We start from the raw sequence: 16,734 nt of genomic DNA on the forward strand, positions 1-16,734 counted from the left end.
CCCCGTGTGGTAGAGGACGTTGGCAAGGCCAACAAAATTCTATGCAAGATGTGGAATGCCATTACTGTGGCAAATTTGGACATATGGCGAGAGATTGTTTCCACAAACAGAATGATTTGAGAGGGGGTAGAGCACAACGAGGTGGTCATTATGGTGGAAATTATGCACAACATGGTGGAAACTATGCATCAAGCAGAAATGATGGCACCGCAAATCATTTGTTTGCCATGAAACATGTTGTGGGTTCTATGACGACAAATGCTGAGAATGATGACACATGGTATATGGACTCAGGAGCATCAAACCATATGACATGTCATGGTGAATGGTTTGAGCATATGAAGCCTATGGATGTCAAAGGCTATGTGGAAACAGGTGATGATACCCAGCATGTCATTACACATGTTGGAAGTGTACCATTGGTTATGCACAATGGTCAAACAAAATGTATGTTTGATGTATTGTACGTACCTTCTATCACAAAGAGCTTGGCCTCAATTGGTCAAATGGTGGAACAGGGATTATAGGTTCGTTTCAACGAGCATGGATGCTTCGTTGAAGATTTCAAACATGGATGTAGAGTTATTGCTAAAGGCAAGAAAGAAGGCAGATTGTTTAAGCTAGATGCTGGAATTCCTGAGCTAAAATCAGCCATGTTCTCCAAAAGTAAAAATGTGGTACAGGACATTGATATGTGGCATAAGAGGATTGGACATGTCAATATACAGAGATTAAAGAACATGCAAACAAGAGGCATTGTCAGTGGATTGCCTAGATTCAAATATGATGGGAATATGCATGTTTGTGAAGCCTATCAGTTTGGAAAGCAGGCAAGGTTGAGGTTTCCTAGAGAAGGAAATATGAGTAGCAGGCCACTTGAGATCGTACATAGTGATGTATGGGGTCCTGCACAAAACCCATCTATCAAAGACAGTCTATACTATGTTACATTCATTGATGATTTCAACAGGATGACATGGATATACTTTCTCACAGAGAAGAGTGAAGTATTGGAAAAGTTTATGGATTTCAAAGCTTTTGTAGAAAAGCAATATGGCTGTTGGATTAAATGTTTGGGAACAGATGGAGGTGGTGAATACACCTCAAAGTTTTTGAGCATTTCTTGAGGAAGCATGGTATAAGAAGACAGTTGACTTGCAGGTATACACCTCAGTAGAATGGTGTGGCTGAGAGAAAGAATAGAGTCATATGTGAAGTGGCAAGGGCAATGCTCAATGAAAAGAGCATGCCAGATTACTATTGGGCAGAAGCATGTGCTACTGCAGTGTATATACAGAACAAAACACCAACAGCAGCCATTCATGGAAGCACGCCAGAGATGCGGCTTACAAGTTATAGGCCAGACATTGGACATCTCATAGTTTTTGGATGCATAGCTTATGTACATGTGCCTGATGAAAGAAGAAGGAAATTGGATCCTAAGGAAGAGAAATGTGTATTTGTTGGATATGCACAGGATCGAAAGGCATACAAATGTTACAACCCACAAACTAGACAAGTGGTCATCTCACGAGATGTGGTGTTTGATGAGCTTGCTAGTTGGTACAAAGAAAAAGATGAGGGTGTCATTGAGTCACTTGAGGCTGATGTGCATGTGAACTTGCCACCACAAGCAAGTTCTAGTTCTACTTCTATGTCTGGGCCAGCAGCAGAAGCTGAGAGTAGCAGTGTACGTCCATGGTCAGGACGTTTGAGGCATGAGAGTGTGAGCACTGGGGAGTAGTGCACTAGAATTGGTAGAACCAGACAACTACTCACCCACCCATAATTGAATGCCTTTCTTAACTTTTACTTTAGAATACAGATACGCACACACTCCTCCTTAAACTTTAACTTATAAAACAATCCATTGACAAACAATTATTGGTTACAGATGTCATAACTCAAAATTTCCATCCAATCCTTGTTTCCACAACAAAAACAATATCACAGCCAACAAGAGATTACAATAAACATTGGTCCATCATACAATATCTTCCACGACATATGCATCGGTGTCCTCGGCATCGAGAGCCCGTGCATCGCCTGGTCAAAACCCTCCAGGATCCTCCTTAGGTGTCCTGGCACTTCACTCAGGGACCGCTTCGTCGGCCCTCGTCCATCGTACCGAAAGCTTACCATTTTAACCGTACCGAGAGACTGGTCAAGACCCGGCTTTGTTGCATGAGCTGTCCTTTGAACACTCCCCGCCAGCTGTTTGCAACCGAACTTCCCTTAGAAAAACACATATACCAAATGCTCCCTCCAGCATTCTAGCATAAGACAATCCTTTAAGAAACATGGTTTCTATGCAAGTCTCCAGTTTTGATTTTCTTTTGAATACAATGAGTATATTTTAAATCCTCGTCCCCAAAACTTCTTGATCGTAGGTCTGAATTCCAAAACAGAATTCCTCGAATTATGTAACCTTGATTCTCAGATCAATTCAAAGGGTCTCAACTTAGTTTTGGATTTGGTGGGAGATTTGAGTGAATTTTCCTGAACTGGTCACATCGTCTTTCCTTGAAACCGACAAAAGAGTTTGGTCTTGGTCATAGTCTGATTCAGGTTTCGAGTCTGATAAGGTTCTTCTTGAACTATCTTTCTCAAGAAGGGGTGATATTTCAATTACTATTTTACTGAATTTCATTCATTGATGAATATTCACTTAACTCATTTCTAAACTAATCATCACGAATTTTGATGAGGAATAAATTAATCATTTATCAGAAATTCCGACTTTGATAGATTTTTTGAATTTTCTCATTACAATCCGAGTGAATATAAATGATAGAAATTTCTCTCTTAGAGTATTTACTTATTTCTTTATCAAATACTCGTAGAAATTAAACATAGAATTAAAGAGAACTCTAATTTTGATATAAAAATTCATTATGCATCTATTTATGCATAAAATCTAACTTCAATGAAAATAACACCTTTATATAAAAGAAAATCCTTTTATGCATCCATTTATGCATAAAATAGGAATAACACTTTTAAAATAAAAAGAATTTCTTTTAGAATGCACAAACGCTGGGGATTATTCTTTTTGAATAACATAAAGATAAAACTTATTTCCACAAAATTTAAGAAAATTTTGCCATAACCTCCTTTGTATGGCTGACCATTTCTCAATTTTTACATTCTAAATTTACTTTGAAATTTATCCCAAGATGAAATAAAGCACTCTAATCTAATCAATTCTCACTTCTAAAGAGTAGTCAATAGGAAAAGTTTAACTTAATTTATTTGTTTCTCATTTTAGGATAAAGAAAGGCTGAAATTCTTAATGAAGAGAAGGGGGAAGCCTTTTCATCAAGGCTTAGCATCCATATTCACATTAAAAAGCAAAGAATTTAAAAAACCATAGATTAGAATTAAAAGAAAGTAGAATTATTAACTTACATGGAGTTTTGTGAGCTTTCCTTTGGCTTGAGGGATTGAGGTTTCTACTCTTGTTTGGATCAAGAGTGGCTACCAATTCTTTGTAGAGGAATTATCAAGTTGAATTCAATGTTTTTGGCTCTGGGGAGGAGTAGAGTAATAGTGCATAAACACTATTTAGCTTTTACAAAGCGGGAGGCTTCTATTTATAGGAAAAAGTGAGCCTCTAACCAAGCAAACTGATTCTAGAATTTTCCAGATCAGTTTGGTCAATTTTTGACCATTTTTGGGTCAGTTCAGCTTACTTTTTGGAACTAGACTTGAATTAGGAGAGACGAGAGATGAAATATCTCATTATTTGAGAGTTTAAAACTCCTCCACACATGTGAGATAGGCGCCTCCTTCATGAGGGGGAATCCCCTCTCTAAGGTGCCAAAAATTTATTTTTTTACTATTTTCTTTGGTCCTTAGTCCACTCTTCATCTTATGTGAGTATTTACTCATTTTTGGGGGGGTTTTTCTTTATTTCTTCAATTTATCTCCTCCCTACATTTGGATTAATTTGATTTGCCCCTCAGAACCTTAATCTAAAATTTTCAGAAAATCTAGACCATTAAGCTAAGGTCTTTTTAGTAGATTATAATTTATTTCTAATGCACCTTAGGAAATTCTTTTTAAACTTCTGTTTCAGGGGAACTTATTTTAATAAGAAAGGATATTTTTCCATCCAAAGATATCTTAAAACTCACCTACCTCTCTCTAGAATATTTTCTCTCTCTAGGCCAAAACAGGTAGAAACAAGATCTTTTATTATTCTGAAAAGGGGGATTGATTACAAGGGAAGATACTGGACATCTTGAGGGGCTGGGGAGGAATCTTACATTCTCTCCCACTTGAAAAACGCGAGATGTCCTCATCTCGCAAACTCGAGGTAATCCTACATCAGTTCGGCTTCCATTAGGAAGTGAATGGGGTCTTCTTGGGCCCTTTAATTTGCCCAAGCCTAATCAAGGTGATTAAGGAATAGCCAAATGGGGGTTGCCATGTGGACTGAAATGTTGGGTTTGTAAGAGAGGTGTAAGAGTGTACTTTTCCCCCCAAAAAGGGGGAGGCAATTTTACAATTTTCGGACCTCCATAACTTCTACATACAAGCTCCGATTTGAGCGGAGATTATAGATCCGTGATCTACGCATCAAGAGCTTTCCATAGATATGTTACATGATATGGTTTTGTCCGCTAGATTTTAAATTCCATTTTTCCTCCAAAATTCAAATTCGAATAAAGTAGCCGTTTTGAAGCTTCTAATTAGAAAACGTTTATTCTTAAGAGAAAAGGTTTGACTCCTTAAACTGCCAAATAAAAGGGCCCAAGAAGCCTTCCATTGAGGTCCTAATGTTTCTCCGAGGTGGCATCTGAAAAAGGATAGAACTTCCATTTGACTAAGAATTTTCTCAGAATTTTGTTCCTAAGAACCTTCTCTCAAACATCAAGGATTTCTTCAGGTTGGAGTTCCATCAGCCCTTCGGTTGAAGAAGTTAAGAGTTCATCATTAAGCACATGATTCGGGCTCGGTACATACTTCTTAAGTGGGATGACATGAAATACATTATGTACTTTGAGATGCGGAGGCAGAAGAAGTTCATAGGCTAAGTCACCTACTTTCTTTATAATCAGATATGGCCCACAGTATCAAGGGTTCCTAGAGATAAAGAACTTCTTTTGGGGCGTACACGAATGAAGACCATATCTGCTTCTTTGAACTTTCTGTCTCACTTCTTCTTATCTGCATACTGCTTCTGTCTATCCTGGGCAGCTCTTAAATCTTTGCGGATTGATTGCATGTGCTGCTCCATGTTGCCAAGCATCTGCCTGGACATCTCGACCCTAATCAATGGGTCGGACCAAGTTAATGGTGTTAGGCAGTCTTGTCCATACAGAGCTTTGAAAGGGCTCATCCCGATGCTTCGGTGATAAGAGGCATTGTAGGCAAACTCGACTAGGTGCAGATAGCTTAGCCACTTCTTGGGTTCCCTGCCACAACATGACCAAAGTATATCTTTGATTACTTGGTTCACCCTTTCTATTTGACCATCGGTCTTGGGGTGGTAAGTTGTGCTGAGATCCAAGAAAGTTCCTACTGCTTCGAGAAATACAATCCAGAATCTTGACGTGAACTTTGGATCTCGGTCACTTACTATTCTCCTGGGTAGGCCATGCAATCTAAGGATTTCCTTGAGGAACAATCTAGCCACATCCACTGCAGTGTAGGTTTCTTTTACTAGAATCAGATGGGCAACTTTGGCTAGTCTATCAACTACCACGAAGATGGAGTTGTAACCTGATTGCACTGAAGGTAGTCTAGTAATAAATGCAATACTGATACATTCCCACTTCATTTGGGGGATGTCTAATGGATGTAACTTTCCAGGCATTTTTACTCTTTTTGCTTTGGCTTTCTGACAATTCAGGCATTGACGTACATGATTAAGTACATCCTTTTTTAGTCCAGGCCAAAAGAAGCTTTTCTTCACAGACATGTAGGTCTTGATGAAACCTAGATGTCTTGCAATAAGGCTATCATGGGCTTCATTTATAATTTGACCTTTAGTTTCCTCATCATTGGGAATGCATTGCCTGCTATTATAATACATAATTCCATCATCCAGCCTGTACCCTTGAACTCGGTTCAACTCTTGAGGAGTCTTGCTTTCCTGTATAAGTAGGGTAGCAATAGGGCCAAAGAATCTATCATGCATGATCTTCTCTCTTGCCTCATTAATCAATGGATTTGACACCACTCTAGTTGCAAGCAAGGAGGTTTTTCTGCTGAGGGCATCTGCTACCACATTTTCTTTGCCTAGGCGGTCCTTGATTTCAAAATCAAATTCCTACAGGGTCTGCATCCACCTTCTTTGGCGCATGTTGAGATCCTTCTAGGTGAAGATCCATTTTAAGCTCTGATGATCTGTCACATCAAAGTGAATCTTTGACCCAGTAGTAGGTAATGTCTCCACAACTTCAAGGCATAGACTACTGAAAGTAGCTCCAGGTCATGGAAATCATAATTTCTCTCATGCATTCTGAGTTTTCGGGATTCATAGGCCACTGCATGACCTTTCTGCATGAGTGCACCTCCTAGGGAAAAACCATTTGCATCAGTTACTACCTTAAAGGGTAGAGAGAAATCTGGCAATTTTAGAATGAGATTGGTTACCAAGGTGGTCTTTAGCTTATCAAAAGTGCTCTAACACACCTGGTAGACCATTGAAACGAGATATTCTTCTTGAGAAGATTAGTCTCAGGAGGGAAGCTATGAGAGCATACTTAGGTATAAAAATTCTATACCAACTAGTTAGTCCCAAGAATCCTCTGACTTCTTTCACTGTCTTTGGTTCAGGCCAATCTATGACTGCTTGGACTTTTGCGGAATCTAGAGAAATCTCATCTTTGGATACCAGAAAGCCCAAGTATTCAACATGGTCGACAAAGAAAGTGCATTTGCTCTTTTTAGCAAAGAGTTGGTGCTTCCTTAGAATCTCAAGAGCTTTTCGGACATGAGCTTCATGGTCAGCTGCATTCTTTGAGTAAATCAAAATATCATCAAAGAAAACAAGAAAAAAATCATCCAAATATTCTCTGAGAATGTCTTGCATTAGGCGATTGAATGTAGCTGGGGCATTTGTCAAGCCAAACGGCATTTGTCAAGCCAAACGGCATGACTGTAAATTCATAGTGCCCATAACGACGAGTATTGATGGCTGTCTTCGGGATATCTTGCTCATTAATCTTGATCTAATAATACCCTAATTTGAGATCTATCTTTGTGAAGATCTCGGCTTCACTTAGCCTGCCTGGAAGCTCATCAATTCTGGGGATAGGATACTTTTTCTTACCTATCAGCTGATTGAGACCTCTGTAATCCAAAAAGAGTCTTAGCGTTCCATCTTTCTTTTTCTGAAAGAGAACTGGCGCTCCCCAAGGTGAAACACTGGGTCTTACAAACCCTTATTCTAATAACTGCCTAAGCTATTCCTTGAGTTCAATGGCTTCAGGGACTGGCATCCTGTACGTGCGTTGGGCTACTGGCTGAGCTCCGGGGGTCAATTCTATCACATGATCTACTTCTCGAATTGGAGGCATCTTTGTTAACTCTGCTGGGAATAAATCGTCATATTCACTTAACCATTCTTCTTCTTTATCTTTTAACTTTGTGTCTACTAGATTCATTTTGACAATGTAAATGAGCTGCTTCTTTCTAAGTCCTTTCAGTAACTTAGAAGCTTTTACTAATTACAGACTTGGGGATCCTAAATTTTCTGGTTCCTTGAACTTTGTTTCCGTGAAGGTCACGAAAGGAAATGGTTCCATTATGACAGTGAATGTGAGCTTGATTTTTGTGGAGCCAATCCACTCCAAGGATCTCGTCAAAAACTCCCAAAGGTAGGACTCTGAACTGACAGTCATTTTATTCCCATCTAGATTGAACTGAATACGATTTGTCTCATGGTGAGTGAAAAGGATCTTCCCAGTGGCCAATTCAACTTGCATAGGTTTCCCTGATTTCTGATCTAAGACTAGCTTACGCAAGCATGTAGGGGAAATAAATGAATGAGTACTGCCTGAATCAATCAAAAGTTTGAATGACACCCTTATACTCAGCTGGAGTATGGATGACTGAGAATTGATGATTTGGCCCTTGGTTTTCAATTGCGGCATAAATCTGGCCTCTTTCCTCTTCCACTACTTTTGCTATTGTAACCGCTCTGGCTACTGCAGAGATTGGGGCGGAACTATTTCTCTTTGGTTACCCCAGTTCTGGGAGGGAGTTCTGAGATTACTTTGTACAAAGGCAGATGGCTGAGCTATATTCCTCCTGGGATTGCCTTGATTTTGATGAGACGGACCCTGATTTGACTGATAGGAAGGGGCTGGTCTCTGCATTCTAGGTCCTTGACTTCCCTACCCTTTTGACATGGCAGGAGTCGGGCAGTCTTTAAGCTGGAGTCCAAAACCCTGACATCCAAAACATCTATTTTCACTTCTAAGCTCCTCCCTCTGAGTCCTTGAAAAAGGTGGGGCTCCTGAAAAAGTGTTCTGAAGGAAGGGCCTTCCTTCACTTCTGAATCTACCAGCATCTTGATTCTAACTTGGGCCTGACTTGGGCCTTGCTACCTCTTTGGGGGTGGAAAGTTTGAATGGTAGAACCAGACAGGTACTCACCCACCCATAATTAAATGCCTTTCTTAACTTTTACTTTAGAATACAGATACACACATACTCCTCCTTAAACTTTAACTTATAAAACAATCCATTGACAAACAATTATTGGTTATACAGATGTCATAACTCAAAATTTCCATCCAATCCTTGTTTCCACAACAAAAACAATATCACTCTGGACTCTCCGTTGAGACCAGCTAGGGTCAGCAATGAGATCCAGTAACACATTACAATAAACATTGGTCCATCATACAATATCTTCCACGATATATGCATGTGTGTCCTTGGCACCGCAAGCCCATGCATTGCGTGGTCAGAGCCCTCTCTAGGATCCTCCTTTCGTGAGCCGTCCTTTGAACACTCCCCGCCAGCTGTTGCAACTGAACTTCCCTTAGAAAAACACATATACCAAGTGCTCCCTCCAGCATTCTGGCGTAAGACAGTCCTTTAAGAAAACATGGTTTCCATGCAAGTTTCTACTTTTGATTTTCTTTTGAATACAATGAGTATATCTTAAATCTGCGTCCCCAAAACTTCTTGATCGTAGGTATGAATTCCAAAACAGAATTCCTCGAATTCTGTAACCTTGATCCTCAGATCAATTCAAAGGGTCTCAACTTAGTTTCGGATTTGGTGGGAGATTTGAGTGAATTTTCCTGAACTGGTCACATGGTCTTTCCTTGAAACTGACGAAAGAGTTTGGTCTTGGTCATAGTCTGATTCAGGTTTCGAGTCTGATAAGGTTCTTCTTGAACTATCTTTCTTAAGAAGGGGTGATATTTCAACTACTATTTTATTGAATTTCATTCATTGAATATTCACTTAATTGATTTCTAAACTAATCACAAATTTTGATGAGAAATAAATTAATCATTTATCAAAAATTCTGACTTTGATAGATTTTTTGAATTTTCTCATTACAATCCGAGTGAATATAAATGATAGAAATTTCTCTCTTAGAGTATTTACTTATTTATTTATCAAATACTCATAGAAATTAAACATAGAATTAAAGAGAACTCTAATTTTGATATAAAAAATCATTATGCATCTATTTATGCATAAAATCCAACTTCAATGTGAAAATAACACCTTTATATAAAAGAAAATCCTTTTATGCATCTATTTATGCATAAAATAGGAATAACACTTTTAAAATAAAAAGAATTTCTTTTAGAATGCACAAACGCTGGGAATTATTCTTTTTGAATAACATAAAGATAAAACTTATTTCCACAAAATTTAAGAAAATTTTACCATAACCTCCTTTGTATAGCTGACCATTTCTCAATTTTTACATTCTAAATTTACTTTAAAATTTATCCCAAGATGAAATAAAGCGTAATCAATAGGAAAAGTTTAACTTAATTTATTTGTTTCTCATTTTAGGATAAAGAAAGGCTAAAATTCTTAATGAAGAGAAGGGGGGAGGCCTTTTCATCAAGGCTTAACATCCATATTCACATTAAAAAAGCAAAGAATTCAAAAAACCATGGATTAGAATTAAAAGAAACCATGGATGTTAAGCCTTTTCATCAAGGCTTAACATCCATATTCACATTAAAAAAGCAAAGAATTCAAAAAACCATAGATTAGAATTAAAAGAAAGTAGAAGTGCCACCTCCCCTACATCTAGGGGGCACCTTTTCCAAGAATCTTTCCAAACCCCTATATATTCACTCATGCTACCCTTGATTCTCTCATACAGTAGATTCTTTTCACCTTTTCACTGCTACCCACTCAATTATAGACTCCCTTTTATAGTCTCTTACTAAGGGCTTGTTCCCGCACACACCACCCATTCACTTGCGTATTTCAACACCTCCCCTCAAGTGAATAATTCTAGCATACCTAGACCCTATACCAAGTTTCCCTCTTACTTGGTAGCCCGCAACCAGTGCCTCGAGCCCCTAACTCATAGTCCTTGACACACTCTCTCTATTTGTCGAAGGCTACTACAAGTGCCTATAACTTTGACTAAAGTGCTCACACATACATCTGCCACATGGCCTACGTCATCGGTGGCTCAAAGGTGGTTTTATTCTATTGGGGCAAGTGACATTGGGTTGTGGGGTTTCTCTCTCTCTCTCTCTCTCTCTCTCTCTCTCTCTCTCTCTCTCTCTCTCTCTCTCTCTCAGAGAAGATATTCTAACTCCTCTTCCTTAGGAGTCTCCATGAAGTTTGCCGATGCCAATCCTTCTTCATTTGGTTTGCTGTAGCAGTCTCTAGCCTTGTGTCTTGGCTTCCCATAGTTGTAGTAAGTGAAGATCCTTGCTCCTCCCCTACCTCTTCCTCGTCCTCGTGCGAGGCCTCCTTGGGTGTAGAGTGCTTTCTTCTCTCCAGTTGTTGGGTCCAATCCTTTCTTCTCTTTGACCTTGTTCTCTTTGACCTTGTTCTCTTGCTCTAGTAGAGCTCCTTCTATCTTATGCAACTTCAAATTTGGTACATTCTTTAAGGTTGCCACAATGTTCTCATAATCTCCCTTGTCCACACTCTTTAGAAGCATTGCTAGTGCCTCATCATCTTCTACTTTTTCCCTAATGGCTGTAAGTTGTTTCTTGATGCTTTTGTATTTGTAGTGTGTGGTTAGAGGTTCACTTTCCTTCATGTCAAGTTTGTAGAATTACATTAGCAGATTTATCTTTGAATTCTTTGCGTGAGTGCCAAATATCTTGTTATGTTCATGCCATGCATCTTTAGCTTGGTGTATCCCTGCAATGTGGTGAATGACTAGCTAAGTGTAATGTGGTGAATGACTAGCTAAGTGCAATGAGTCCTAATGCTTTCTCATTCCTGATCTTCCACTCATTCTCCCCATTCTCCACTAGACATTCATCTTTTCCCTCAGCTAGCCTCCATAGATTCTTCCTCATGAGCAAATACATGGTCTTTGTTTGCCATGTTGTATGGAATTGCTCCCCGTTGAATTTAGCTGCATCTTGTGGCAATGCTCATGATCATGTGAAGGGCAACTTACCTCTTCATCCAATTCAAGATTCAAGGACAATGTCTACCCTATTATAACTCCAATTTGGTGTTTAATGATGATTACAACAAGTTTACAAGCATGAATACACCAAAATTTGCATAAAGCCAAGGATAGTTTGTTTTGTACTGGTTGTTGGGACATCAAAACAACTTCAAATTGTATTCTAAAGTGATAGAGATCTATATTAGATACCAATGGTAATTTTGAACCATCAATTTCATAAAATATAGTGATTAGTGCTAATTAATCATTAATTAGTGAGATTAATCTCCTATTTTGTGTGTAGAAAATAGAGTGTACGAGCAGGCCAGATCTAGTGCCTTAGAGTTAAAATGAGCTCAAATCCTTTCAAGGGCATCAATAGCAGCTAGTCTAGTATAAGATCAAGCCCAAAAACATACTATTTGACCAACTATTGAATGCTTAATCCTTGTTTTACTAAAGTCACTTGCAGATTTGATCTAGAGCTTAGCGTAGCTTCTCCTTGACAAATTTCAAGATTCTAAGGCCCTACCAGCGTGTTCAATACACCAAAAAACCTCTTGGGCTAGCTCCAATGCTTCCAATTCCAAGGCGTGATGAACAAATTTGGAATTTTTCTCAAGAAAAAAGATGCCAGCGAATTAGCAAAAATCGGTTGCATCTAACGGCGGTGGTTTGATGATTTGTCGGCCAATGCATGGGGATGCTTCCTAGATGTGGCTAAGATATTTTTGGCTAATTGAAAGGCTGGAAGGAGATTAAGCCCCTCCACCACCAGGTGGGGGTGCAGAAGATTTGAAAGATCCCTGCCTCCTCCGTGCAACAAATTCTGGGGTGCTAGCAGCGAAAGTAGCACTTCTTGCGTAGGGCAGAACCTCTCACTCAGGGCCTCGCCTGATATCCGGACAAGAGACTAATCCCTCAGTTCTTCCAAAACCAAACGTGGAAAAAATTCCCTCGCTCAGCAGACATAGGCGATTCCTCCACGATATTTTATTCTAACGTAGTCAAGGTCATCACTAACCAAACTGATCTGACTAAACCCATAAGTCTCATGGTCAGATCAAGGAAGAGACTTGCACTTGGATCATAGAGTCCAATGCTTTTTTCCTCATCAACAGGCACAGCTGTTGATTCTTTTCCATAGAACAAGGGTTATCTGGGATTTACTTCAACTATCGTAACTTAACATAATTGAGTCTCATTGGTTATGTTTTGCCTCGGGTACCAGAGAAAAGAGTTCCCAAGTTTCCAAGTTCCCTAGTCAGCACTTCAAGCAAACTTCAAGATAGTCACACCACTTAATGTTAAATTTGCAGCAATGTGATGAGCTATGGTGGATCAAATGCTAGAATCAACATCATTAACAAAGAGATTTGACGATAATTAAGATGTGATTAGTGAGCAATTAACTAATAGCTTAATGTAGGCATGGATAATAAAAACGAGCAAATTCTCATTAGGCCAATGCCTCAGTTTATAGAGTTTACATACAAGCATCTAATCCCACTGATCTTTCCTTGATTCACTCCACCTCTTTTGCTTGATTCTCTCCACCTCATCCTAGAATATCTCCACACCTCCTAAATTTCCTCAAGCTACCCTTTATTCTCTCCAAGTAGATACTTCTCACCTTTTCACAGGTTCTCTCACATTTACAGATTCTCTTTTATAGCCTCTTGCCAAGGGCTTGTTCCCGCACACACCCTATTCACTTGTATATTTCAACACCTCCCCTCAAGTGAATACTCCTAGCACACCTAGACCCTATACCAAGTTTCCCTCTTACTTGATAGTCTGCGACCAGTGCCTCAAGTCCCTAAACTCATAGTCCTTGACACTGTCTCTCTCTATGTGTCCAAGGCTACTACAAGTGCCCGTGACCTTGACTACAGTGCTCACACATACATCTACCACATGGCCTACATCATCGGTGGCTCAAAGGTGGGTTTACTCTGTTGGGGTAGGTTACATTGGGTTGTGGGGTTTCTCTCTCTCTCTCTCTCTCTCTCAGAAAAGATGATCTGATTCCACTTCCTTATGAGCCTCCATGAAGTTTGCCGATGTCGTTTCTTCTCCCCACTGGGTTTGCTGTAGCAAGTCTCTTGCCATGTGTCCTAGATTTCCATAGTTGTGGCAAGTGAAGGCCCTTCCTCCTACTCTACCTCTTCCTCGTCCTCGTCCTCGAGAGAATCCTCCTAGGGTGAAGAATGCTTTTTCTTCTCCTGCTATTGAGTCCAGCCATTTCTTCTCTTTGCCTCTAGTCTCTTACTCTAGTAGAGCTCCTTCTATCTCGTGTAGCTTCAATTCAGGTACATTCTTTAGTGTTGCTACAATGTTTTCATATTCACCTTTGTCCACACTCTTCAAAAGCACTGCTAGTGCCTCATCATCTTCTACCTTTTTGCCAATAGTAGCTGCCAATTGTTGCTTAATGCTTTTATATTTATTCAAGTGTGTGATTAAAGGTTCACTTTCCTTCATATCTAATTTGTAGAATTGCATTAACAGGTTTATCTTTGAATTTTTTTGCCTGTGTGCCAAATAATTTATTGAGTTCATCCCATGCATCTTTTGTCCACTATATCCCTCTGATTTGATGAATGATTTCATCATTTAAACTGAGTGCGATAAGTCCCAATGCTTTCTCATTCTTGCTCTTCCACTCATTTTTCCCTCTCACCTCTAGGCATTCATCTCTTCCCTCAACTAGCCCCCATAGATTTTTCCTCATGAGAGAGTACATGGTTTTTGTCTGCCATGTGTAAAACTGCTCCCCATTAAATTTGGCTATCTCTTGTGCCGTACTCATGACGATGTGAAGGGGTTCTTACCTCTTGATCCAATTTCAAGATTCAAGGGTAGTTTATACCCTTTTATAACTCAATCTAGTGTTTAGGTGATGATTACAACAGATTTATCAGCCTAATTTTACCAGAACTTACATTAAACCAAGGGTAACAAATCTATACGGAATGGTTGGAGTATCAAACCATCTCCGAATTGCAATCTAGAGTTATAGAGATCTGTATCAGATACCCAATGGTTAATTTGAACCCTTAATTGCACCAAAATACAATGATTAAGGTTGATTAATCACTGATTAGCAAATGGATCCTCTGTTTTGTGCGTTAAAAAATAGAGTATGCGGGGAGTCCAGATCTGAGGCCTCTTGTTTAAATGAGCTCAAATCCTTTCAAGGCCATTAATAGCAATTAGTCTAGTAGAGGATTAAGCCAAGAAACACAAGATTTGACCAAATATTGAATGCTTAATCTCTGTTTTACCAAAGTCACCTGTAGATTTGATGAAGATCTTGGATCTCACTGTAGATTTGATCAAATCTAAATCTGTCTTCACCAGCTTGTAGACCACCCTTGACAACCCCTAGGGCCAAGAGGAAGTAGAGCCATTGCATCTGGTGAAGAAGAAATCTCATTTTTCCCTCAAAAAATAGGTGCCTGCAAAAACGCATAGAACTGTAGTAGCACGTGGTGGTTTGATGCACCGATTTGATGAGCTGAATGGTGGAGAGGCTGGCTATGCTTGCCTAGAAGCTTTTGCCCTAATGTTACTCTTGGAGGGAGATCAAGCCCCTCCACTAGCTGGGGGTACAGAGAGCTTGTTGAAAACAACTTAAAAAATGATTATTTCTTAATCGTCTACTAATCCTAATTAGCAAGATAATGGGCTCATAGATTTGATGGATTCTAGGCTAGGCTCTATTACCATGTTAAATTTGCAGCAATGTGATGAGCTATGGTAGATCAAATGATAGAATCAACATCATTAATAAAGAGATTAGATGATAATTAAGATGTGATTAGTGAGAAATTAATTGATAGCTTAATGTAGGCATGGATCAAAAACCAACAAATTCTCATTAGGTCAATGCCTCAGTTTATAGAGTTTACATCCAAACATCTAATCCCACTAATCTCTCCTTGACTCACTCCACCTCTTTTGCTTGATTCTCTCCACTTCTTCCCAGAATATCTCCACACCTCCAAAATCTCCTCATGCTACCCTTTATTCTCTCCTAGAGTAAATACTTCTCACCTTTTCACAGGTTCTCTCACATTTACAGAATCTCTTTTATAGCCTCTTGCCAAGGGCTTGTTCCCGCACACACCCTGTTTACTTGTATATTTCAACATTACACACCCAATATGAAATTGTTTGTTTCACAGATTCAGCTATCTTTAAAACAATATTTTAATGAAACCATAGTATCACTAATCATAATCCTCCAAAATATCCAGCTTGAATTCTAATTTCTAATCATTCCTTCATCGGTGTACCTATGGCATCATTGGCAACCAGAACGCTCACCACCTGTTCACTCAAGGGTCTTTTCAATAGTTCCTAGCTCATAGTACCCGCTAATATGATCACATAAGAAAATCCAGATGGACTCTTTGTTGAAGATCACCAAGATCAACCAACACATCCATATAAAAGAGCCATGGACTCACCCGTCGAGGACCAGCAAGGACAATCAACCAGATCCATGTCCGAGTTCAGAAAACAACTCTAACACCTTGTTCCATTTTTCTTCCTTGACACACGCGTGGGTATCTTCAGTGACCCAAAGCCCGAGCACTGTCAGCACCCTCTAGGCTCCTTCACAGGTCACCTAGTGCTTCATTCATAGGTTGCTTCCTTGGTCCCTCATCCACTGTACCGGAAGCTCACCATTTAAATCGAACCGAGATTAGTCAAGACCTCGGCCGACCTTGCTACGCGAGACGTCCTCCATTGACTCTTCGTCAGCTGTTGCAACTTTATCACTTAGGTCTCCACGAGCTCATTCACAAGATGGTCAAAATGCTTCCCTAGCATTCTTGACATAAAATAGTCATTTAAAAATAGGTTTCATAAATACAGTTTCTAACGAAATCTCATCTTTCCACATTGTTTCACATTATTTCTCGTTATTCCACATTCTTCTACATCAATTCACATTGCTTATTCCACATCCAGTCATATGTATTCCCATCGTCCTTCATCCATTCTCATCCAATCACATCATATTACATCTCATCACATCTATCCTCATCACAACATATCCACATTGCATCTCATCCATTCTCATCCAATCACATCATATTACATCTCATCACATCTATTCTCATCACAACATATCCACATTGC

Source organism: Cibotium barometz, chromosome 3, assembly GCF_041138505.1.
Source record: "Cibotium barometz isolate CiBa-2024 chromosome 3, ASM4113850v1, whole genome shotgun sequence".
Taxonomy (NCBI): Eukaryota; Viridiplantae; Streptophyta; class Polypodiopsida; order Cyatheales; family Cibotiaceae; genus Cibotium; species Cibotium barometz.